The following is a 25,608-nucleotide window of genomic DNA, read 5'->3' as shown; positions in this document are numbered from 1 at the left end:
CGCGGCGAGCGCCGATTGGCTCGCCGCGTCCCTCTCTGACTGGCTGCCGCTCCGGGAGCTGCGATTGGCTCCCGGAGGGCGCCAACATTTGAATCCTCCAGCAGCCTCCTGTCCGGTGCAGGGAAAAGGGTAATCCCTGCACCGGACACCCGCCGCCACGCACCCAGCGCTGGGGACAGACAAGCTGCCCCAGCGCTGCCCCCAGCTAGGGACAGCAACACAGATGTGCCCACAGGGCACATCTTTACATTTCCCCCCCCTTTTTTCTTTGTAGTCCCTACAAAGTTCCTCACGACGTCCATTGTCCGCGGGTCAGGGAATTCCGAGGTCCCTCCGGCGAGGTTGTGTTCGAGGGTCCAGCCCGGACAGGCTGTGACCCCACATCCTTCCACCTCCAGCTCCGGGTTCCTCTTACGTCCTGACCTCCATCGGCGGATCCTCTGGGGGAGTGGCATCTCCTCACGGTCGCTCGACGTTGGCCACCAAGGGGAATCTTCTTCCACGGGGACAACAGTCACCCACTCTTGACCTCCGTTATCGTCTGTGGCTTCGTCCCTGTCTTCAGGGGGTGGTACCGACCACCACCCAACAGTTGAATCCTCCGGGGCATCCGTTTCCTCCCGGGCAACAACCACCGTCTGTCGCATCTCCTCGTGGGGCATCTCCAAAGGTCCCCTGTCTTCCTCTGGAACGGGTCCTCCCACGGCATCGCGATCCTGTCCCCGTACGTCCGTCCATTTCGGCACTCCCGGCAGGTATTCTTGCTCCAGGACTATCTCCTCCTCTTCACGGAGGGCATTCAACTGGGAGCATGACTCCACCCGATCCTGCCAGTCACTCTCGTCGGCGCTTCCGATGCCAGAGTCGTCCTCCATCTGTTCTGGGAGGGATTCGTCGGCGGACAGCTCACCGTAATCCGAGTCTTCCTCCGATATCTGGACTGGGGTATTATTTTCCTCCTCAGCGTACTTAGTCCTTTCCGCTGGCACCTCTGTTTCCTCAGCGTACTCCTTCGCTTCCGCTGGATTCTTTACTTCCTCAGCGTACTCCTTCGCTTCCGCTGGCATCTCTTGGTACCCAGGACACTCCTGTTCCGCACGTCCTGGTCGTGGACGGTTCCATCGCGGGGAGATCCCGGACGTCTCAGTCACTGGGTCTTCACGCTTTTCTTCGCAGCGTGGTCTCTTCACCTCCCAGTCGTCCACCTCCGCCTCATGCGGGAAAGGATTCTGCCTTACTGGGGTCACTTTCTTGGGACAGAGCAGGTCCGCGGCATCTTCCCAGGGGCACTCACTGGCCGCATGTCCTGGTCGCCGACACTTCCAACAAGGGAGGGCCACTGCCACCTTCTCCAAGACGGGTCCCTTGTCCACCTCATTCACTGGGGAATCTTCACCCGTTTGTTCCGGCTCAGAGGAAATGTGCACCTGCGAACTAACTTCCAGCAGGGTCTTCCGCTCCATTTCCCTGGTTTCCTCCTCCCATCTCTGGGCGCGACCATCCGCAATCATCCGGTCTTCATTCCACGGACAGTCGGGAAGCGCATGTCCTCTCGCCTCGCAGAGCGCACACACAGGCTCTGCAGCCACCCGGTCCCAAAGCTGCTGACGAGACTCCGTCATCTGCTTCACCGTGGCCTCGTAGTCCGTCCTGTCTTCTGTCCATGGACATTCCAGGAGCCGATGTCGGGGATCTCCATAGTTTTCACACCGGGAATCAACCTCGTCTTCGCTCAACTCTTCGTCCCAAGGACAACTGTTGTGCTCATGCCCGTAGTTTCCGCACAGCAAACACCAGGACTCCTTCGCTTGGCCCTTCTGACGTCTTCGGCCCGCTTCCTGGACCACCTTCTTTGGGGACGTCTCTTGCCAAGTGCACTCGCTGGCAAAGTGACCTGTTTGCCGACATTTCTTGCAGGGCGTCACAGCGGCTTTCTTGCGCCCCTTCTCCCGGCGCTCTTCTTTTCCACGCTGGACCGACCGCTGCACCATCTTCAGGATGTCTGCCCCAGACACCGTCACCCAGTCGCTCTGGTCCGCACACATCCGGGGGTGAGTCTTCTCCGGAGCCGTCCGCAGGGAGGTCTTCTTGGTGGCGTTCCACATCGTGTCCGTGATCCGGTCTCTTTTATCCTGCCGACTACGCCAAGTGTGAGAGGGTGCGGCTGCTGTGTGGTGGTGCCTGCTGCCGTGCAGGTGTAGACTCGGTACTCACCAGGCGCCGCTCTCTCTCACCTTCAGGTACCGGAACCTTCAACGGACCTGGAAATCTTCAGTCGGATCCGGACACGGCGATTCCCTCTCGGAGCTGACCGACGAGCGAGCTGAGGATAGAAAGGTTTACCTTAAGGGGGGTATCTACCCTTCTTCCACTGGAACAGGGGATACCCCAGGGGTGACCGCGACCTTCACCGGTTGGGTGAAAGGTCATCACTGGCACAAAGCCTCAGCCACCCAGCTTTCACACACTCGCGCTCTCGCACGTAGTGTGATGAAAGGGATTCTCACGTCCGTGAGCAATCCTGACTCCGGCGCTCGGGGACAGACAAGGGACAAACGTACACGGATGCTTCTCACCGTCACAAGTCTTGCACTCCGATCTTCTCCACTTACAGGTCCCTGTAAGGAGGCAAAGAGAAACAGCCGTGCAGGGCCTAACTCTAACCTAGTGTGCGTCCGCTACACTAGCTACATAAACAGAGCCCTCAAACTAGCTCGTGTGGGTGGTGCGACACAACTATGCACAACTTAAACAACACATAACTTTGCCCTGCACGGTAACAACATACATCACACTATCGGAATACAAGATCACACGGTGTTGTCCCTTTAAATCCCTACCTGCCGCTGGAAGGGGGTGGGCACCGCACGGCCTACCCACCTCCTGTGCCTTCCCTCATGTGGGCCTCAGCTCTGCCTTCCTAAATACCTCGGGGTGGCCTGGGCCTAGTGCCCAGGGCCACCTGTACTCACCTCGGGGGCTCTTATTCACTGGGCCTAGCGCCCCCTAGCTGCACACAGGCCGGAGGCCTGATTTCACCCACGGGCCTAGCGCCCGCCTAACTTGTTGCCCGTCGGGTGACCTGGGCCTTGTGCCCAAGGTCACCTTATTGTATCCCTAATTGGCCACAAATACACTAGGGCCTAACGCCCTCTAATGCCCACAGGCCTATTGCCTGATTTGCCCCCGGGCCTAATGCCCGCCTAACTGGTGCCGCAGGGGTAGGGTGGCTTGGGCCTAATGCCCAAACCACCTAATCAAATATTGGGCCCCAAACCTCCTATCTGCGCAACAGGCCTAGTGCCTGAATTGTGCCCTCGGGCCTAATGCCCGTCCCTGGTGGCGAGGGAGGAAGAGGGGAGGGGGTGAAGGTTGCCTCACCGAGGCCTCACCTGATCCACGGGGTCTCCGGCACTCTCTTCTGCCGCTGACCCGTCCTGGCCAGCGGCGCCGCAGTCTCTCCTCCGCGTCCAGCCGCCGCTGGACATCTTCCTCCTGCAGGCCGACGTCTTCCGGCCTCTTCAGCGGCCACCGGAGCTCTTCTCCCCACGGCCGCCGTCTTCTTCGTCTACGCCGTCTTGGCTCCCCGTCCGGCTCTTCTTCTCCCCTCCGCGCGGCGTCTTCTTTCTTCTTTTCGCTCTTCCGCGCGCTCCGTCCCTTCGGCTCCCGCCCGGCGTCTGACGTCAGACGCCGGGGGCGGGGCCTATGACGCGGCGAGCGCCGATTGGCTCGCCGCGTCCCTCTCTGACTGGCTGCCGCTCCGGGAGCCGCGATTGGCTCCCGGAGGGCGCCAACATTTGAATCCTCCAGCAGCCTCCTGTCCGGTGCAGGGAAAAGGGTAATCCCTGCACCGGACACCCGCCGCCACGCACCCAGCGCTGGGGACAGACAAGCTGCCCCAGCGCTGCCCCCAGCTAGGGACAGCAACACAGATGTGCCCACAGGGCACATCTTTACACTAAAGAACTTAAAGGCTGCCGCCCCCAGGTGAAGACCCTGACTAATAAACTTTTTTCTTAAAGACGGTGTGGTGTTTTTAAAGAAGAAGAGGAAGACAAAGAAGAAGGAGAAGAAGTAGAAGAAGAAGAAGAAGAAGAAGAAGAAGAACAAGAAGAAGAAGAAGTAGTAGTAGTAGAACAAAAATAGGCTACATTTTGCTTAAAATAAAAATAGACATTTATTTTTTAAATATATTTTGCTTGAAGTTGTCTTAATAAATAAATTCTCTCAAAAGGTGAAGAAATGACACATACTTAGGGAGACAAATATATTAGGAGAGTTAAAAACCATGCATTGTTTATTCTGCACAAGAGAGTACCATGTGAGGCAACCATTTTGGGTCCACTACATAGATTACACTGTGCTATAAGTAAAACATGGCAGTAAGGCATACAAAGGTAAAATGAAAAGCAACTAACAGGACACCTAGTTTGCAGCTTACGCAGTAAGGAAAATGGTCTTACTCTATAATTGCTTTTAGATATCTTTCTCCTTTATATCTATTTTAAAGTGAGCTGAGGGGAAAATAGCAATACAGGGTCCAGTTACATTATAAAATAATAAAAAAAAATTCTCTGACCAAAAAATAAAAATGTATAATAATTCTCCAACACTCTGAAGATGGTAAGCTCATACTGTGAATTGCATAAAATATTTCTATGAACCCCACTTAATCACTGTTACACACTGGTTCTCACTGAGCGGAGGCTGAGATGAGAGGGGTGTTATTCGGCAGGATCACTGGAAGTCAGCAGCCATCTTGGTACAGGGAGTGAAGCCTTCCTGAAGGAACAGTATGGAATCTGTGCAGTAGTGCTCTCCACTTTCAACACTTTTTATATACAAATAGGATAATAATGCTAAAACTCCCACATAGTCATCTAAATGGGATGTAGTCACCATCCCGGCGGTCAGCTTACCACCACAGGGATCCCAGGCACCGAATGAAGTCAGTGGGGCCAAGGACTATTCCCACTAGTTGATGTCCATGACACCCATAGAGAGGGAATAGAACCTGTGGCAAGCGCAGCAAGCCACCAAGCTCGCAGCGTGAAGCCCACAGCAAGGGGCTTCATTTTGCTTGCCCCTCTCCCGGCATTCTGGCAGTCAGGATACCGTCATCGGTATGCTGACCACCAGGATCCCGGCCGCCGGTCAACAACGCATCTGAATTATTACTTGTGCCTGGTGTAGGATTTTCAAATATGTGTAGTTTACTGTATACAAGGATATAAAACCTTAAAGGAACTGAGATCTAAGGTGTATTACATGTAGTTATAAAAATAAGTTTATTTTATGGCAGTAGTTTCCATACAGGGGGCCGTGAGACCCTGGGGTTCCTTGGGAAAGGTGGGAAGGGGGGGATAGGGGAGGCCTTGCAGTGGTGCTGTAGTTTGGTGGTCCATAAACAATTCAAATTGCTTATACTGAATTTAATCGGCAAAACCAGTCCTTCACCACATAACTGAACCTAAGGTTAACATATTATAAACACTATTTACTTCATTTTATATTTTTTTCTAAATTTCTCACTAAGAAACTATGGTCTTGGGGTGCCATGACAGAAATTCTGAAACTCTAGGGCAGGGGTGTCAAACTCGCAGCTCCTACCGCATCCTTTTGTGGCCCGCGGGCAGGGGTCCTTTTGCGGCCCAACCACCTTGCTTGCATCGAGGGCAGGAGAGTACAGCGCACACCTCTCTTGCTCCCCAGTCCAATCTCCGGCGATGGCGCGGGTATCTTAAATCAGGTGCCGGTCCGTGTTCACGGACCAGAAGCCAATCAGGAGCAGTGCCAGAGTCTTTGCTTTCTATGTGCAGTGCCATCTTCCCAAAGAAATCACCATGAAGACGGCGCCACTGCCACTGGCTACAGCACAGGCATACTGGGGAGGGGTAGCAAACTGGGGCTTCTGCCAGGCCCCTCCAGCAGCCCCTTTACCAATGCTCGTCTTTTGTTGTTTTTATAACAACATGGTGACGACACTGTAGCAAAGAGATTTTCAACCCTTTACATCTCGCGGCACACTGAACAAGATTTAAGTATTGCCAAGGCACATTCAAATATAATGGTGATGCATGGTGCAGTTGCATGTCCTATGATGTCATGTTACAGCTTCTCCATAGGTAACGCCTGAGCCACATCTGAGAAAGCCAGAAGAGCCCAACACTGCCCGGGTCCTAAATAAGAACTGGCTCTGCAACCACTAAACCCACCAGTATTGATCGTTCCAGGGCCTCAGTAACGGCAAAACACTGACGGGCCTAGATGTGCTTCTATGGCGGCACACCTGGAGACTGCACAGGGCACACTAGTTTTCATCGTTTTGTCCTTAAATGAGGTTATCATTGAAACACTGGAACAGTAATAAACAACATAACAACAGTGGAAATTGGGTTCACGCAAAGCCTTACATAGCCAAAGATAAATAGGGACACCCTACAATAAAAATATATACATATAATAAACTGTAAGGGTTGTGTCTGTACATAGAATTTTTTTATTGAGAATTATACTTCTAGGGACTGTTTATGGACCATGGAGACAAAAAAAATGTGAAATTTAGACTGTGTCTGTACGTTCTGGCATCACACAAAAACTACTGTATGAATTTATATCACATTTTCACTGTTGTATAGCTTAGTGACCTAGAAAAGGATTGAGCTATGTATGGTCTCGATCTAACATCAGGGAGAGGAACAATAAATGAACAACCAGATGCTTGCAGTGTGCAGGCTCCTCAAGTCCAAAAAGGATGCGGTTACAATACCAGCGCTGGCATCATGAACACTGACTAGCCCGCCAGTTGGCATGCCGAGCAACAGGGACTATTCCCATAGAGTGGGATAGAACCTGTGGCAAGCGCAACGAGCCCGCAAGGGTCTTTGCTGTGCTGGCCGAAATCCCCCCTGCTGGCCATCTGACAGACGGAATCCCGGCGTCGGTATGGTGACCACCAGTCTCCCAACCACCGATCACCCAATACCAACCTGTCCAAAATGACTATACAGTATGAGTGGAATTATTACACTCACTTAGTGCAGTTGGACTTCCAGCATATAGCACTGCACTGACAGTTGGTGTTCCGGTCATGCTTCTGCAGACCTTGACTCTGCCCAGGTTATACTGTTTTCAGCTAGAAAGCTGTCCAATCTGATTTTGAATGCATTTACAGAGTCCGCCATAATTACCTTCTCCGGCAGAGAGTTCCAAATCTTTATTGCCCTGAAGAACCCCTTCCTACGTTTTGTATGGAATTTTCTCTCCTCTAACCTCAGTGAGTGTCCATGTGTCCTATACAGAGTTCTATTAATAAACAAATCCCCTGCTAACTCCTTGTAATGACCCTTTACATATTTGAAGATATTAATAATATCTCCTCTTAGACGCCTCTTTTTTAGAGTATACATATTTAACATAGTTAGCCTTTTCTCGTACTCCAGTGTCTCTAACCCTTTAATCAGTTTAGTAGCACGCCTTTGAACTCTTTCGAGTTCTCCAATATCTTTTTTATAATATGGTGCCAAAAACTTAACACAATATTCCAGGTGCGGACGTTCCAATGATTTGTACAGCGCCATGATTACATCCTCGTCCCTGGTCTCAATACCCCGTTTTATGCAAGCAAGGACTTTACTTGTCTTCTTCACTGCATTTTAACACTGTGTACTGCTATTGAGTGTATTATCTATGAGGACCCCCAAATCTTTTTCCACTACTGATACCACTATATTTTCCCCATTAAGTGAATAGGATGCAAGTTTGTTTTTAATCCCAAAATGCATAGCTTTGCATTTTTCAATATTGAACCTCATTCCCCATTTAGACACCCAGAATTCAAGTTTAAATAAGTCATTCTGTAGAGACTCCACATCTATTTCTGAATTAATTACCTTACCCAGTTTAGTATCATCTGCAAAGATTGATACTATGCTTCCCAGGCCTATTCCTAGGTCATTAATACATATATTGAACAGTAGCGGACCAAATATGGACCCTTGTGGTATTTATACTGCTGACTACTAGTGCCCAGCTGGAGAACATCTCATTGACCACTACTCGTTGTACCCTGTTATCCAGCCAATTACCTATCCATGTACAAATAGTGTATCCTAGACCAAGTTCCCTTAATTTGATGATCAGTCTCTTGTGAGGCACTGTATTGAAGGCTTTTGCAAAATCTAAATAGACCACATCCACTGCTTTTCCCTGGTTAAGATTATCGCTCACTTCGTCGTAGAAGCTAATTAAGTTAGTTTGACATGATCTGTCGCTCACAAACCCATGCTAACTCCTGCTCATAAATTTAGTATTCCGCAGATAATCCTCTATGCTATCCCTCAAAATTCCTTCCAATATTTTACCCACTATAGAGGTTAAACTAACTGGTCTATAGTACCCAGGATGATTTTTTAGAACCCTTTTTAAATAATGGCACTACCTCAGCTATACGCCAATCCATCGGTACCATACCCGATTTAATGGAACTATAGAAAATCAAGTATAAGGGTCTTGCAAGCTGTGCCTTAAGCTCCATAATAACCCTCGTATGAAAACCATTTGGTCCCGGTGATTTATAAATCTTTATGTTGCTTAGTCTCTCCAGGACTATTTCCTCACTTAAACAAGCATCTAGCCAAGAATCATTACCTTCACTGTCGTTATGCACTACTAACACCGTCTGATCCTCCCTGGTGAAAAAAAGCTGTTCAGTATATCCGCTTTTATTTTGACATCGTTTCCAAGGCTCACAGTTCATCTTTTAATGGGCCTATGTTCTATTTTTTTAACCCTTTAATGTTTATGTATTTATAAAACTCTTTGGGATTGGCTTTATTCTCTATAGCAATTTGTTTTTCGTTTACAATTGTAGCTGCCCTTATTACTTTTTTGCATCTTTTATTGCATTCTTTGTAATACTGGAATGACTCCTCCCCTCCATTAGTTTTAAATGCTTTAAAGAACACCTCTTTTTAGCCATTGCTTCTTTGACATCCTTATTAAGCCACATTGATTTGAGTCTATTACTCTTGCATTTACTGCCCAAGGGTATGAATTTGTGAATATTGCTATCAAGCAACCCTTTTAAAGCATCCCACATTTCCGATGTGTCTTTACTATGAAACAAAACTTCCCAGTCAATGTCGTTTAGCATATTGAAGTTAGCTTTTCTAAAGTTGAATGTTTTTGTTGATTCCTTATAGCTATGTTTCTTGAAACTGATGCTGAATGTGATCATATAGTGATCACTGTTTCCCAAGGTCTCCCCAACTGTAATGTTTGATATAATGTCCACATTATTGGTAATAACTTGGTCCAGAACATTATAACCTCTGGTTGGGTCCTCGACTAATTGAGACAAGTATTGATCCTTTAATGTGTTTAGAATCCTGCTGCTCCTAATTTTTACACATGAATCGTTACTCCAGTTTATACCTGGATAGTTAAAAATACCCTAACACTAGGATGTCCCCCATTCCCGCAGCTTTTTCAATTTGCTGTGAGAGCAGTTCCTCGTCACGTATGCTAATATCTGGTTGCTTGTAGCACGTGCCAATGACTAGTTTCTTTATTTCAGTGCCCCCACTAGTGATCTCAACCCATAGTGATTCCACATTATCACCAGTCCCCTCGTAAATAACATATATTAAGTTTGGTTTTAGAGATGGTTTTACATAGAGACATACCCCTCCTCCCCTTTTGGTAGCCCTGTCCCTCCTGAGAAGTGAATATCCCTCCAAATTAGTAACCCAGTCGTGAGAGTCGTCCCACCATGTTTCCGAAATACCTATAATATCATACTGATTTTTTGATACTTGCCATTCCAATTCCCCCATTTTACCTGATAGGCTTCTTGCTTTCGCAAGCAGACATTTTATGTTAATATTTCCTTTGCCCTTTTGCTTTAATGGTAACTTACCATTATTTACAAGTGCCTTTCTAGAATTACTCTTACCAACTGTTATTCTATTCTCTACCTTACCCCCCATCAGGGGTTAAGGTGCAATCAGTGAGATTGCTGGACTATTCAGGGAGTTTGGGAGATTTCTTCTATTTCAGGGAGTCTCCTGCAGAATGAGGGAGAGTAGGCAAGTATGTTTATACCAACAGAATAATGTACAAAAAGACAGCAAACTACATGTACAGTAGTTTAATTTGGACCACATGGCCTGCCTGGTAGTGGTATCACATCCTATAGCAACAATACACTGTTCAACACTTAAGTCACGTAATCGGTCAGGCAGAGATGCACCTCTCTGCCGGTAACCTCAGGGTACCATGTGTAAAATGTGGCACTGGTGCTCCCGAACTGTACCATGTGGAACGCAAAACTGGATATAAGCAGCTAGCTACTCCTGTGGAATGCAACAACTTCTAATGCAGCTACCAGTTAGCAAGCAACATCAGTGCACATGTGCAGACCAGTAGGGACCATATGGTAGCACTGATCCCAAGTTTTGAATGACCAGCTAAACTACAGGAATAATTTATTAAACTCAATAAAACAGGAGTTAAAGGGAATGTCTCATATCAGCACATCCCTAGGCATACAATGCTAGCAAACTCAATGTGGTATTAGAATATTACTAGAGATGTGCACAGGACCATTTTTGCTGGATTTGCAATTGGCCCTGATTCGTCATCCAGCTTTGTATTTGGTTTTTGACAAACTGCCGTGACTGGTTTTGTTTTTTTGTTTTCAAAAATTGACAAACAAAACTAAAATCACATAATTTGGGCCTTTTTTTTGTTCCATGGGGGTGATTCAGACCTGATCCTAGATGTGCTAAATTTAGCACATTTATGATCAGATTCTCTGACATGCGGGGGGACGCCCAGCACAGGGCTAGTATGCCCCACATGTTAGGCGCCCGCATGAGACCCACAGCCATTTTTGTGATAGCATCGGCTGCGTGTGATGTCATGCAGCTGCACCGACTACGCCCCCTGTTTCTCCGTTGCCGCCCCTGTTTTGAAGTCTCGTCCCCGCAATACTCCATCTCCGTCTTTGAAATGGAGCGTTGCCTCCCCCCCCCCCCGTGACCATCTCTGCCTCATAGACAGGCAGAAGCAATCGCATTTTCTGTGGGGCGCCGTAGAAAATGCAGGCGCATGCGCAGGATGGGCCCTGCGCAGGATCCCGCATCCTCTTAGCAATTTTTACTGTTGGATCGCTTATTGCGATTGCGATCCATCCTTAATCAGGCTCTATTTGTAAAATATAAAATATACATCACAAGATTAGATGCCACTAAGGCCCTCATTCCGAGTTGTTCGCTCGCAAGCTGCTTTTAGCAGCTTTGCACACGCTAAGTCGCCGCCTACTGGGTGTGAATCTTAGCTTCTCAAAATTGCGACCGACGGATTCGCAATATTGCGAATAGACCTTTCTTAGCAGTTTCTGAGTAGCTCCGGACTTACTCAGCCATTGCGATCAGTTCAGTCAGTTTCGTTCCTGGTTTGACGTCACAAACACACCCAGCGTTCGCCCAGACACTCCCCCGTTTCTCCAGCCACTCCCGCGTTTTTCCCAGAAACGGTAGCGTTTTTTCCAACACACCCACAAAACGGCCAGTTTCCACCCAGAAACACCCACTTCCTGTCAATCACATTACGATCACCAGAACGAAGAAAAAAACTCGTAATGCCGTGAGTAAAATACCTAACTGCATAGCAAATTTACTTGGCGCAGTCGCACTGCGGGCATTGCGCATGCGCAGTAAGCGGAAAATCGCAAAATAACGAAAATCGGCAACGAGCGAACAACTCGGAATGACCACCTAAGTGAGCAAAACTGCCGGCAAATGGCAGTAATAAAATTTTTCTCATGTAATAATTTTAAGTCACATTTCCCTTAGGTCAGTCATGTAAAAGACAAGGGCCTCAAACCAGAAATAACCAGTCTTAGCCGGTCTGGTAAGGGTGTGTGAGGTCATGCTGTGATGTCATAATGGAAACTGCCTATGTCAGGGCTATGCTGTTGCTGTCTCTTGCATATGCTTTCAGAGGCCTGGCACGGCATAGCACACTGGTAGAAGGTTAGTGACTGGACAAAGATAAGAGCAGCTTATTTTGAATCGTCGGCAGACGTTTAGCATGACTATTATAATATATGACTTACGACCTTGGGGATAGCATAGTATTGGATAAAAATAAAATCTCACACCTACTGGGACAGTGCCATTACTTAACATCCACAAGCGGCTGCAAATGGGCCATTGGAGATATATGAAGGGTGCTTTACTCTCTCTCTCTCTGTCTCTGCCTGCCTAAATCCCAGTGTGCCAGTGTTGCACGCTGATCCATTTTTATTAATATGTAGAGATGTAAGAGAATTAAATTGTGCTTTAATCATTACCTTTGTTTTTATCCAATACTATATACAGATGTAGCCATGCTGATCATGGCTACATCTGAGAGAAACGTGCACCCTCGACGCAGCTATGCGCACCTGTGCCTAGCTATGTCGAGTTGCGGCATTTGCCGCCCCCATCCATGTGAATGGGGCACACACATGTCTTAGATGTCCAGATGTCCGCGGTGCAGTCGCGACTAACAAGGCGCAATCGCCTTAAGATGTAGCCACAATGAGAATAGCTACATTTGTACAGTTGTAATTCCTGTTAGCGTCAGAAATGAATGCTATTGTGGTTATGACTGTCCCCCTCCCCCCTCATTCCCACTCAGGGAGTGTGGGGGGAGGGGGACAGTCATAACCCATAGGGGTACAGGGGAAACCACCGGTGGGCCCTACTGTCTGGGGGCCCACCTCCTCGTCTATGGATCAGGTCCCGTCTGTGCACTTGAATTGTACATTATACATATTATCTACAGTGCATTGCAGTTATTAATCTGGTACATTATCATGCATGTACTAGCAGTATTTACTATATATATTTATCATGGGCCCTATACCATGTTAGCCAAGCCTCTGTGGCAGCAGGCCACACCCCTAAGCATGGGCCTTTACCTCTGCATTCCCCCGGTGGGCTCTCCATGCCCCACTCATTTCTTGCTCTCTTTTTTCACTCTCTAACCATTGACGTATAGGTGCGTTTTTCTCCTGCCGGGTAAATAGGTCAAGATATCAGATTTGAGGTGACAGATGGGAAGACTGGGTTAGGCAAGGTTAGTTGGAGGGCGGGTGGTCTGGGCAAACCAGGGACGTGCAGTCAGGGAAGGCAGGGGAGGCAGTGCCTCCCCTGTCGTTAATGATTAAAATAATATAAAGAAGATACTTATGACACATACTGTATTCTGTGTCATAAGTATCTCCTTTATATTAATCTAATCATTATCCCTGTTTAAATGTGTTTGGGAGGCACCGATCGTGGTACCTCCCAGTGTGAATGGGGAAGGGTGTGGGAGCGGGGGGCGGGGGTGGGCGGGGCCTAGCCATGGGTATTAAAAGTCCATTGGAAATGCATGGGAAAGCGGCACCATTAGAGGTGCTGCTTTCATACAGGGACGTGCTTTCAACCCATGAAAGCACACCCCTGTCAGTGAGGCCACAGTGATTGGCCAGAGGATCCGTCACTGGATCCGCTGCCATCACTATATGGGTGCGCGGAGGTGTGGGCATTGGTGGCAGTGAGAGTATTAGTGGCACTGCCATTCTGCAGAGTTTGGCAGCGGAGCAGTAACAATTTCAAAAATGGCACCTCAGCGTAATTTTTTAAATTCAAGATGGCAACCACGAGCCAATCACGGCTCGCTGCGTCATCACCCCGGCCCCTCCGGCTGACTTATATAAGTCAGCACGAGGCATCGGCGTCAGTCCGACGGCGGAAGAGCTCCTGAAGAAAGAAGACGCTGGAAGTCTTGGATGGCTTAAAGGCCGCCGCCTCCAGGTGAAGACCCTGAATAATAAACTTTTTTTTAAAGATGGTGTGGTGTTTTTATTTTAATATTTTCTTTACAGGTGGACTACAGGTGCCAGCGGGCCCTTTATGTCCGGACACGCTGGCACTTGTGGTTCTCCAAGTGCTATGCAAAAGAGCTTAACGGCTGCCGCCCACCAGGTGAAGACGCTGGAAGCCCTGGGAAGGCGGCAGCCATGCAAAAGAGCTTAAAGGCCGCTGCCTCCCCGGTGAAGACGCTGGAAGCCCTGGGGAGGCGGCGGCTCCCCAGGTGAAGGCGTCGGAAGTCCTGGAGAGGCGGCAGCCATGCAAAAAAGCTTAAAGGCCGCCGCCCCCAGGTGAAGACCCTGACTAATAAACTTTTTTTTAAAGACGGAGTGGTGTTTTTATTTTACATTTTTTTTTTACAGGTGGACTACAGGTGCCAGTGGGCCCTTTATGTCCGGACATGCTGGCACTTGTGGTTCTCCAAGTGCTATGCAAAAAAGCTTAACAGCCACCATCCACCAGGTGAAGACGCTGGAAGCCCCGGGAAGGCGGCAGCCATGCAAAAGAGCTTAAAGGCCGCTGCCTCCCAGGTGAAGACGCCGGAGAAAGATGACGGAAGCCCTGGGGAGGCGGCGGCCCCCCAGGTGAAGACCCTGACTAATAAAAAAAAAATTAAAGACGGTGTGGTGTTTTTATTTTAATATTTTCTTTACAGGTGCCAGGGGGCCCTTTATGTCCAGACATGCTGGCAATTGTGGTTCTCCAAGTGCTATGCAAAAGAGCTTAACAGCCGCCGCCCACCAGGTGAAGAAGCTGGAAGCCCTGGGAAGGCGACAGCCATGCTAAAGAACTTAAAGGCTGCCGCCCCCAGGTGAAGACCCTGACTAATAAACTTTTTTCTTAAAGACGGTGTGGTGTTTTTAAAGAAGAAGAGGAAGACAAAGAAGAAGGAGAAGAAGAAGAAGAAGAAGAAGAAGAACAAGAAGAAGAAGTAGTAGTAGTAGGACAAAAATAGGCTATATTTTGCTTAAAATAAAAATAGACATTTATTTTTTAAATATATTTTGCTTGAAGTTGTCTTAATAAATAAATTCTCTCAAAAGGTGAAGAAATGACACATACTTAGGGAGACAAATATATTAGGAGAGTTTAAAACCATGCATTGTTTATTCTACACAAGAGAGTACCATGTGAGGCAGCCATTTTGGGTCCACTACATAGATTACACTGTGCTATAAGTAAAACATGGCAGTAAGGCATACAAAGGTAAAATGAAAAGCAACTAACAGGAAACCTAGCAAATCCGACCTGCTCCCCATAGGTCCCCAATCGGCTTCACTGGATCTCACGAACCTTGCACCTCGTCTCAAACTTAATATGGTTTCATTAAAATATTTAGGAATCAATATCCCCACACAAACCTCTCAAATTTATACTTGTAATTTTACGCCAATCATCCAGAAAATAAAGCGTCAGTTGGAAAATTGGATTGACCTCCCCCTCTCCGTCCTGGGTAGGATCGTAGTGGTGAAATCAGTGACCTTCCCAAAATTATCATATCTACTCCAAATGCTACCTGTAACAATATCTAGATTAGACGCATTAATATGCTCCAGAACTTTTTCCAAATTTATTTGGAAGAATGGAAGACCACGCATGCCAAAGTCTCGTACATTCCTTCCTAAGCATAAGGGAGGACTTAGCGTCCCTAATGTCCAATTATTTGCTAGAGCAGCCTTATTCCGATATGCTTCGGATTGGATCCTCAACCAAACATCTTATGTCAACCTCCTCCTGGAGGAAGCGCTTTTCTCCCCATATTCTCCGGCTGCTCTCTTACATACCCGCCTGAGAGATATCCCGAGAGAGATTAGGTCAAATATCTTATTCCATGACACTTATAAGGCCTGGGTATCTATTCATAAAAATTTACAGTCTGATCCATATGTCACTCCTTTTATCCCTATATGGGGAAACCCTAACTTCCTCCCATCATTACACAACAAAATGTTCTACACATGGAAAATGCAAGGCATCTCTGCAATCAAAGATGTCTTTGATCCTGGCGGACAGTTTCTCTCTTTTTCCCAATTACAAGTCAAATTCTCTCTGCCACAGAAACAATTCTTCATGTATCTCCAACTTAGACACTATATTACAGCTCTTAAGGGCCCTGTCTGTATGTCCCCCTCTTCCCATGTAATATTGAAAGTCCTAGTTTTTTGCCGTTCTCATCCATTCAAAATCAAATATTTATATGCTGATCTAATTGATGCAAACACTCCCTCATGGCTCCCCCTCTCCTTGGCTTGGAGGAAGGAGGTTTCAGATCTCCCAGACATCACACACATACTGCATAACACGAAACATGCTCTTAAACATTTGAAGCCGGCTAAACTACAAGAGATTCATATCAGAACTATTAATAGAATGTATGTCTCACCGGCACAGAGGAAACATTTTAATCCTTCAGAGTTAGGGTTATGTGTCAAGTGCTCCATGCTAGATGCCAATTTCACTCATAACTTCTGGTCCTGCTGTAAAATTAAGAAATTTTGGCACAAAATCTGTACCTATTTTAACAAAGTGTTTCTTTTGAAATTGCCGTTAAATATCCGAGCAATGTTATTTGCTGATTTTTCAGATTGGTTGGGGATTCCTGGTTTTTCTTCTATGGTTCCGGCCTTGACGGTTATGGTAACCGTGGCAAAGCAATTGATACTTTCCCACTGGATTCACCCGACGGCTCCAACTATACAAGAATGGGAATCTGCTATATTAGAAGTTATCTACCATGAACGCCGAACAGCGACTGTACTTACTACTAACGGTATTAGCCTTTTTCGCAAGAAGTGGGGCCTAGTTTTAGGTAATATGTCTTTACATACCCAAGATCAGTTACATAGCCTTTTTGATCCTGTTCCCAGGTGTGAACAGATGTCTTCTTCTTCTTGAAGTTTACAGTTGTAGTTCAACAGAGTTGTTCTTTCACCATTTCTGGGAGATACTGACATGTCTTTAGGGCTATTGTATTATGTCATGCTCCAGCTCCCTACCCCAATACCCTCCATCCCCGTACCCTCTTCTTCCCCCTTTTCTTCTCTATTTCCCTTGCACACCTTCTCTTCTCCCCCCCCCCCCCCTTCTCTTTTCTGATCTTTTTATTCTTTTCCCTTGACTTACATATTAAAAAAAAAGAAAATAGGTCAGCCACTTTGCATATTATATCAAACTCAGGATCTGTATTGTATCTTTATTCCGTGTTATTATCCATTTCTGTACTCTTCAGATGCCTATATGTTTTACTCCATGTATTTTTGGCTGATCAATAAACAAATTATTAAAAAAAAAAAAAACTAACAGGAAACCTAGTTTGCAGCTTATGTGAGCGGCCTAACAAGGATGTACTGCCTGCCGCTGTGCAGGTGTCGTCACTTCACCCACCTGTGCAACGCCGTCACAGACGATATCCAGATGCGTAGGGACTCCGCTCTCCGGACCAGGCACCAGCGCGAACACCACCTCACCGCAGTATGAGTGGAATTATTACACTCACTTAGTGCAGTTGGACTTCCAGCATATAGCACTGCACTGACAGTTGGTGTTCCGGTCATGCTTCTGCAGACCTTGACTCTGCCCAGGTTATACTGTTTTCAGCTAGAAAGCTGTCCAATCTGATTTTGAATGCATTTACAGAGTCCGCCATAATTACCTTCTCCGGCAGAGAGTTCCAAATCTTTATTGCCCTGAAGAACCCCTTCCTACGTTTTGTATGGAATTTTCTCTCCTCTAACCTCAGTGAGTGTCCATGTGTCCTATACAGAGTTCTATTAATAAACAAATCCCCTGCTAACTCCTTGTAATGACCCTTTACATATTTGAAGATATTAATAATATCTCCTCTTAGACGCCTCTTTTCTAGAGTATACATATTTAACATAGTTAGCCTTTTCTCGTACTCCAGTGTCTCTAACCCTTTAATCAGTTTAGTAGCACGCCTTTGAACTCTTTCGAGTTCTCCAATATCTTTTTTATAATATGGTGCCAAAAACTTAACACAATATTCCAGGTGCGGACGTTCCAATGATTTGTACAGCGCCATGATTACATCCTCGTCCCTGGTCTCAATACCCCGTTTTATGCAAGCAAGGACTTTACTTGTCTTCTTCACTGCATTTTAACACTGTGTACTGCTATTGAGTGTATTATCTATGAGGACCCCCAAATCTTTTTCCACTACTGATACCACTATATTTTCCCCATTAAGTGAATAGGATGCAAGTTTGTTTTTAATCCCAAAATGCATAGCTTTGCATTTTTCAATATTGAACCTCATTCCCCATTTAGACACCCAGAATTCAAGTTTAAATAAGTCATTCTGTAGAGACTCCACATCTATTTCTGAATTAATTACCTTACCCAGTTTAGTATCATCTGCAAAGATTGATACTATGCTTCCCAGGCCTATTCCTAGGTCATTAATACATATATTGAACAGTAGCGGACCAAATATGGACCCTTGTGGTATTTATACTGCTGACTACTAGTGCCCAGCTGGAGAACATCTCATTGACCACTACTCGTTGTACCCTGTTATCCAGCCAATTACCTATCCATGTACAAATAGTGTATCCTAGACCAAGTTCCCTTAATTTGATGATCAGTCTCTTGTGAGGCACTGTATTGAAGGCTTTTGCAAAATCTAAATAGACCACATCCACTGCTTTTCCCTGGTTAAGATTATCGCTCACTTCGTCGTAGAAGTTAATTAAGTTAGTTTGACATGATCTGTCGCTCACAAACCCATGCTAACTCCTGCTCATAAATTTAGTATTCCGCAGATAATCCTCTATGCTATCCCTCAAAATTCCTTCCAATATTTTACCCACTATAGAGGTTAAACTAACTGGTCTATAGTACCCAGGATGATTTTTTAGAACCCTTTTTAAATAATGGCACTACCTCAGCTATACGCCAATCCATCGGTACCATACCCGATTTAATGGAACTATAGAAAATCAAGGATAAGGGTCTTGCAAGCTGTGCCTTAAGCTCCATAATAACCCTCGTATGAAAACCATTTGGTCCCGGTGATTTATAAATCTTTATGTTGCTTAGTCTCTCCAGGACTATTTCCTCACTTAAACAAGCATCTAGCCAAGAATCATTACCTTCACTGTCGTTATGCACTACTAACACCGTCTGATCCTCCCTGGTGAAAAAAGCTGTTCAGTATATCCGCTTTTATTTTGACATCGTTTCCAAGGCTCACAGTTCATCTTTTAATGGGCCTATGTTCTATTTTTTTAACCCTTTAATGTTTATGTATTTATAAAACTCTTTGGGATTGGCTTTATTCTCTATAGCAATTTGTTTTTCGTTTACAATTGTAGCTGCCCTTATTACTTTTTTGCATCTTTTATTGCATTCTTTGTAATACTGGAATGACTCCTCCCCTCCATTAGTTTTAAATGCTTTAAAAGAACACCTCTTTTTAGCCATTGCTTCTTTGACATCCTTATTAAGCCACATTGATTTGAGTCTATTACTCTTGCATTTACTGCCCAAGGGTATGAATTTGTGAATATTGCTATCAAGCAACCCTTTTAAAGCATCCCACATTTCCGATGTGTCTTTACTATGAAACAAAACTTCCCAGTCAATGTCGTTTAGCATATTGAAGTTAGCTTTTCTAAAGTTGAATGTTTTTGTTGATTCCTTATAGCTATGTTTCTTGAAACTGATGCTGAATGTGATCATATAGTGATCACTGTTTCCCAAGGTCTCCTCAACTGTAATGTTTGATATAATGTCCACATTATTGGTAATAACTTGGTCCAGAACATTATAACCTCTGGTTGGGTCCTCGACTAATTGAGACAAGTATTGATCCTTTAATGTGTTTAGAATCCTGCTGCTCCTAATTTTTACACATGAATCGTTACTCCAGTTTATACCTGGATAGTTAAAAATACCCTAACACTAGGATGTCCCCCATTCCCGCAGCTTTTTCAATTTGCTGTGAGAGCAGTTCCTCGTCACGTATGCTAATATCTGTGGTTGCTTGTAGCACGTGCCAATGACTAGTTTCTTTATTTCAGTGCCCCCACTAGTGATCTCAACCCATAGTGATTCCACATTATCACCAGTCCCCTCGTAAATAACATATATTAAGTTTGGTTTTAGAGATGGTTTTACATAGAGACATACCCCTCCTCCCCTTTTGGTAGCCCTGTCCCTCCTGAGAAGTGAATATCCCTCCAAATTAGTAACCCAGTCGTGAGAGTCGTCCCACCATGTTTCCGAAATACCTATAATATCATACTGATTTTTTGATACTTGCCATTCCAATTCCCCCATTTTACCTGATAGGCTTCTTGCTTTCGCAAGCAGACATTTTATGTTAATATTTCCTTTGCCCTTTTGCTTTAATGGTAACTTACCATTATTTACAAGTGCCTTTCTAGAATTACTCTTACCAACTGTTATTCTATTCTCTACCTTACCCCCCATCAGGGGTTAAGGTGCAATCAGTGAGATTGCTGGACTATTCAGGGAGTTTGGGAGATTTCTTCTATTTCAGGGAGTCTCCTGCAGAATGAGGGAGAGTAGGCAAGTATGTTTATACCAACAGAATAATGTACAAAAAGACAGCAAACTACATGTACAGTAGTTTAATTTGGACCACATGGCCTGCCTGGTAGTGGTATCACATCCTATAGCAACAATACACTGTTCAACACTTAAGTCACGTAATCGGTCAGGCAGAGATGCACCTCTCTGCCGGTAACCTCAGGGTACCATGTGTAAAATGTGGCACTGGTGCTCCCGAACTGTACCATGTGGAACGCAAAACTGGATATAAGCAGCTAGCTTCTCCTGTGGAATGCAACAACTTCTAATGCAGCTACCAGTTAGCAAGCAACATCAGTGCACATGTGCAGACCAGTAGGGACCATATGGTAGCACTGATCCCAAGTTTTGAATGACCAGCTAAACTACAGGAATAATTTATTAAACTCAATAAAACAGGAGTTAAAGGGAATGTCTCATATCAGCACATCCCTAGGCATACAATGCTAGCAAACTCAATGTGGTATTAGAATATTACTAGAGATGTGCACAGGACCATTTTTGCTGGATTTGCAATTGGCCCTGATTCGTCATCCAGCTTTGTATTTGGTTTTTGCCAAACTGCCGTGACTGGTTTTGTTTTTTTGTTTTCAAAAATTGACAAACAAAACTAAAATCACATAATTTGGGCCATTTTTTTGTTCCATGGGGGTGATTCAGACCTGATCCTAGATGTGCTAAATTTAGCACATTTATGATAGAGATGAGCGGGTTCGGTTTCTCTGAATCCGAACCCGCACGAACTTCATGTTTTTTTCACGGGTCCGAGCAGACTCGGATCCTCCCGCCTTGCTCGGTTAACCCGAGCGCGCCCGAACGTCATCATGACGCTGTCGGATTCTCGCGAGACTCGGATTCTATATAAGGAGCCGCGCGTCGCCGCCATTTTCACACGTGCATTGAGATTGATAGGGAGAGGACGTGGCTGGCGTCCTCTCCATTTAGATTAGGGTTGAGAGAGAGAGAGAGAGATTGACCTGAGGCTGTGATACTGTAGAAGAGAGTGCAGAGTTTAGTGACTGACGACCACAGTGACCACCAGACAGTGCAGTTGTTTGTTTTATTTAATATATCCGTTCTCTGCCTGAAAAAAACGATACACACAGTGACTCAGTCACATACCATATCTGTGTGCACTGCTCAGCCCAGTGTGCTGCATCAATGTATATATATATCTGACTGTGCTCAGCTCACACAGCTTATAATTGTGGGGGAGACTGGGGAGCACTGCAGTGCCAGTTATAGGTTATAGCAGGAGCCAGGAGTACATAATATTATATTAAAATTAAACAGTGCACACTTTTGCTGCAGGAGTGCCACTGCCAGTGTGACTAGTGACCAGTGACCTGACCACCAGTATATATAAAATATTAGTAGTATACTATCTCTTTATCAACCAGTCTATATTAGCAGCAGACACAGTACAGTGCGGTAGTTCACGGCTGTGGCTACCTCTGTGTCGGCACTCGGCAGCCCGTCCATAATTGTATATACCACCTAACCGTGGTTTTTTTTTCTTTCTTTATAGTCATACTAGTTACGAGTATACTATCTCTTTATCAACCAGTCTATATTAGCAGCAGACACAGTACAGTGCGGTAGTTCACGGCTGTGGCTACCTCTGTGTCGGCACTCGGCAGCCCGTCCATAATTGTATATACCACCTAACCGTGGTTTTTTTTTCTTTCTTTATACATACATACTAGTTACGAGTATACTATCTCTTTATCAACCAGTCTATATATTAGCAGCAGACACAGTACAGTGCGGTAGTTCACGGCTGTGGCTACCTCTGTGTCGGCACTCGGCAGCCCGTCCATAATTGTATATACCACCTAACCGTGGTTTTTCTTTCTTTCTTTATACATACATACTAGTTACGAGTATACTATCTCTTTATCAACCAGTCTATATATTAGCAGCAGACACAGTACAGTGCGGTAGTTCACGGCTGTGGCTACCTCTGTGTCGGCACTCGGCAGCCCGTCCATAATTGTATATACCACCTAACCGTGGTTTTTTTTTCTTTCTTTATACATACATACTAGTTACGAGTATACTATCTCTTTATCAACCAGTCTATATATTAGCAGCAGACACAGTACAGTGCGGTAGTTCACGGCTGTGGCTACCTCTGTGTCGGCACTCGGCAGCCCGTCCATAATTGTATATACCACCTAACCGTGGTTTTTTTTTCTTTCTTTATACATACATACTAGTTACGAGTATACTATCTCTTTATCAACCAGTCTATATTAGCAGCAGACACAGTACAGTGCGGTAGTTCACGGCTGTGGCTACCTCTGTGTCGGCACTCGGCAGCCCGTCCATAATTGTATATACCACCTAACCGTGGTTTTTTTTTCTTTCTTTATACATACATACTAGTTACGAGTATACTATCTCTTTATCAACCAGTCTATATATTAGCAGCAGACACAGTACAGTGCGGTAGTTCACGGCTGTGGCTACCTCTGTGTCGGCACTCGGCAGCCCGTCCATAATTGTATATACCACCTAACCGTGGTTTTTTTTTCTTTCTTTATAGTCATACTAGTTACGAGTATACTATCTCTTTATCAACCAGTCTATATTAGCAGCAGACACAGTACAGTGCGGTAGTTCACGGCTGTGGCTACCTCTGTGTCGGCACTCGGCAGCCCGTCCATAATTGTATATACCACCTAACCGTGGTTTTTTTTTCTTTCTTTATACATACATACTAGTTACGAGTATACTATCTCTTTATCAACCAGTCTATATTAGCAGCAGACACAGTACAGTGCGGTAGTTCACGGCTGTGGCTACCTCTGTGTCGGCACTCGGCAGCCCGTCCATAATTGTATATACCACCTAACCGTGGTTTTTTTTTCTTTCTTTATACATACATACTAGTTACGAGTATACTATCTCTTTATCAACCAGTCTATATATTAGCAGCAGACACAGTACAGTGCGGTAGTTCACGGCTGTGGCTACCTCTGTGTCGGCACTCGGCAGCCCGTCCATAATTGTATATACCACCTAACCGTGGTTTTTCTTTCTTTCTTTATACATACATACTAGTTACGAGTATACTATCTCTTTATCAACCAGTCTATATTAGCAGCAGACACAGTACAGTACGGTAGTTCACGGCTGTGGCTACCTCTGTGTCTGCACTCGGCAGGCAGTCCATAATTGTATACTAGTATCCATCTCCATTGTTTACCTGAGGTGCCTTTTAGTTGTGCCTATTAAAATATGGAGAACAAAAATGTTGAGGTTCCAAAATTAGGGAAAGATCAAGATCCACTTCCACCTCGTGCTGAAGCTGCTGCCACTAGTCATGGCCGAGACGATGAAATGCCAGCAACGTCGTCTGCCAAGGCCGATGCCCAATGTCATAGTACAGAGCATGTCAAATCCAAAACTCCAAATATCAGAAAAAAAAGGACTCCAAAACCTAAAATAAAATTGTCGGAGGAGAAGCGTAAACTTGCCAATATGCCATTTACGACACGGAGTGGCAAGGAACGGCTGAGGCCCTGGCCTATGTTCATGGCTAGTGGTTCAGCTTCACATGAGGATGGAAGCACTCAGCCTCTCGCTAGAAAAATGAAAAGACTCAAGCTGGCAAAAGCAGCACAGCAAAGAACTGTGCATTCTTCGAAATCCCAAATCCACAAGGAGAGTCCAATTGTGTCGGTTGCGATGCCTGACCTTCCCAACACTGGACGTGAAGAGCATGCGCCTTCCACCATTTGCACGCCCCCTGCAAGTGCTGGAAGGAGCACCCGCAGTCCAGTTCCTGATAGTCAGATTGAAGATGTCAGTGTTGAAGTACACCAGGATGAGGAGGATATGGGTGTTGCTGGCGCTGGGGAGGAAATTGACCAGGAGGATTCTGATGGTGAGGTGGTTTGTTTAAGTCAGGCACCCGGGGAGACACCTGTTGTCCATGGGAGGAATATGGCCGTTGACATGCCAGGTGAAAATACCAAAAAAATCAGCTCTTCGGTGTGGAGGTATTTCACCAGAAATACGGACAACAGGTGTCAAGCCGTGTGTTCCCTTTGTCAAGCTGTAATAAGTAGGGGTAAGGACGTTAACCACCTCGGAACATCCTCCCTTATACGTCACCTGCAGCGCATTCATAATAAGTCAGTGACAAGTTCAAAAACTTTGGGTGACAGCGGAAGCAGTCCACTGACCAGTAAATCCCTTCCTCTTGTAACCAAGCTCACGCAAACCACCCCACCAACTCCCTCAGTGTCAATTTCCTCCTTCCCCAGGAATGCCAATAGTCCTGCAGGCCATGTCACTGGCAATTCTGACGAGTCCTCTCCTGCCTGGGATTCCTCCGATGCATCCTTGCGTGTAACGCCTACTGCTGCTGGCGCTGCTGTTGTTGCCGCTGGGAGTCGATGGTCATCCCAGAGGGGAAGTCGTAAGCCCACTTGTACTACTTCCAGTAAGCAATTGACTGTTCAACAGTCCTTTGCGAGGAAGATGAAATATCACAGCAGTCATCCTACTGCAAAGCGGATAACTGAGGCCTTGACAACTATGTTGGTGTTAGACGTGCGTCCGGTATCCGCCGTTAGTTCACAGGGAACTAGACAATTTATTGAGGCAGTGTGCCCCCGTTACCAAATACCATCTAGGTTCCACTTCTCTAGGCAGGCGATACCGAGAATGTACACGGACGTCAGAAAAAGACTCACCAGTGTCCTAAAAAATGCAGTTGTACCCAATGTCCACTTAACCACGGACATGTGGACAAGTGGAGCAGGGCAGGGTCAGGACTATATGACTGTGACAGCCCACTGGGTAGATGTATGGACTCCCGCCGCAAGAACAGCAGCGGCGGCACCAGTAGCAGCATCTCGCAAACGCCAACTCTTTCCTAGGCAGGCTACGCTTTGTATCACCGCTTTCCAGAATACGCACACAGCTGAAAACCTCTTACGGCAACTGAGGAAGATCATCGCGGAATGGCTTACCCCAATTGGACTCTCCTGTGGATTTGTGGCATCGGACAACGCCAGCAATATTGTGTGTGCATTAAATATGGGCAAATTCCAGCACGTCCCATGTTTTGCACATACCTTGAATTTGGTGGTGCAGAATTTTTTAAAAAACGACA

Source organism: Pseudophryne corroboree, chromosome 1 (genome assembly GCF_028390025.1).
Source record: "Pseudophryne corroboree isolate aPseCor3 chromosome 1, aPseCor3.hap2, whole genome shotgun sequence".
NCBI lineage: Eukaryota > Metazoa > Chordata > Amphibia > Anura > Myobatrachidae > Pseudophryne > Pseudophryne corroboree.
The sequence above is the reverse complement of the archived record's forward strand: the minus strand, read 5'-3'. Positions refer to the sequence as shown.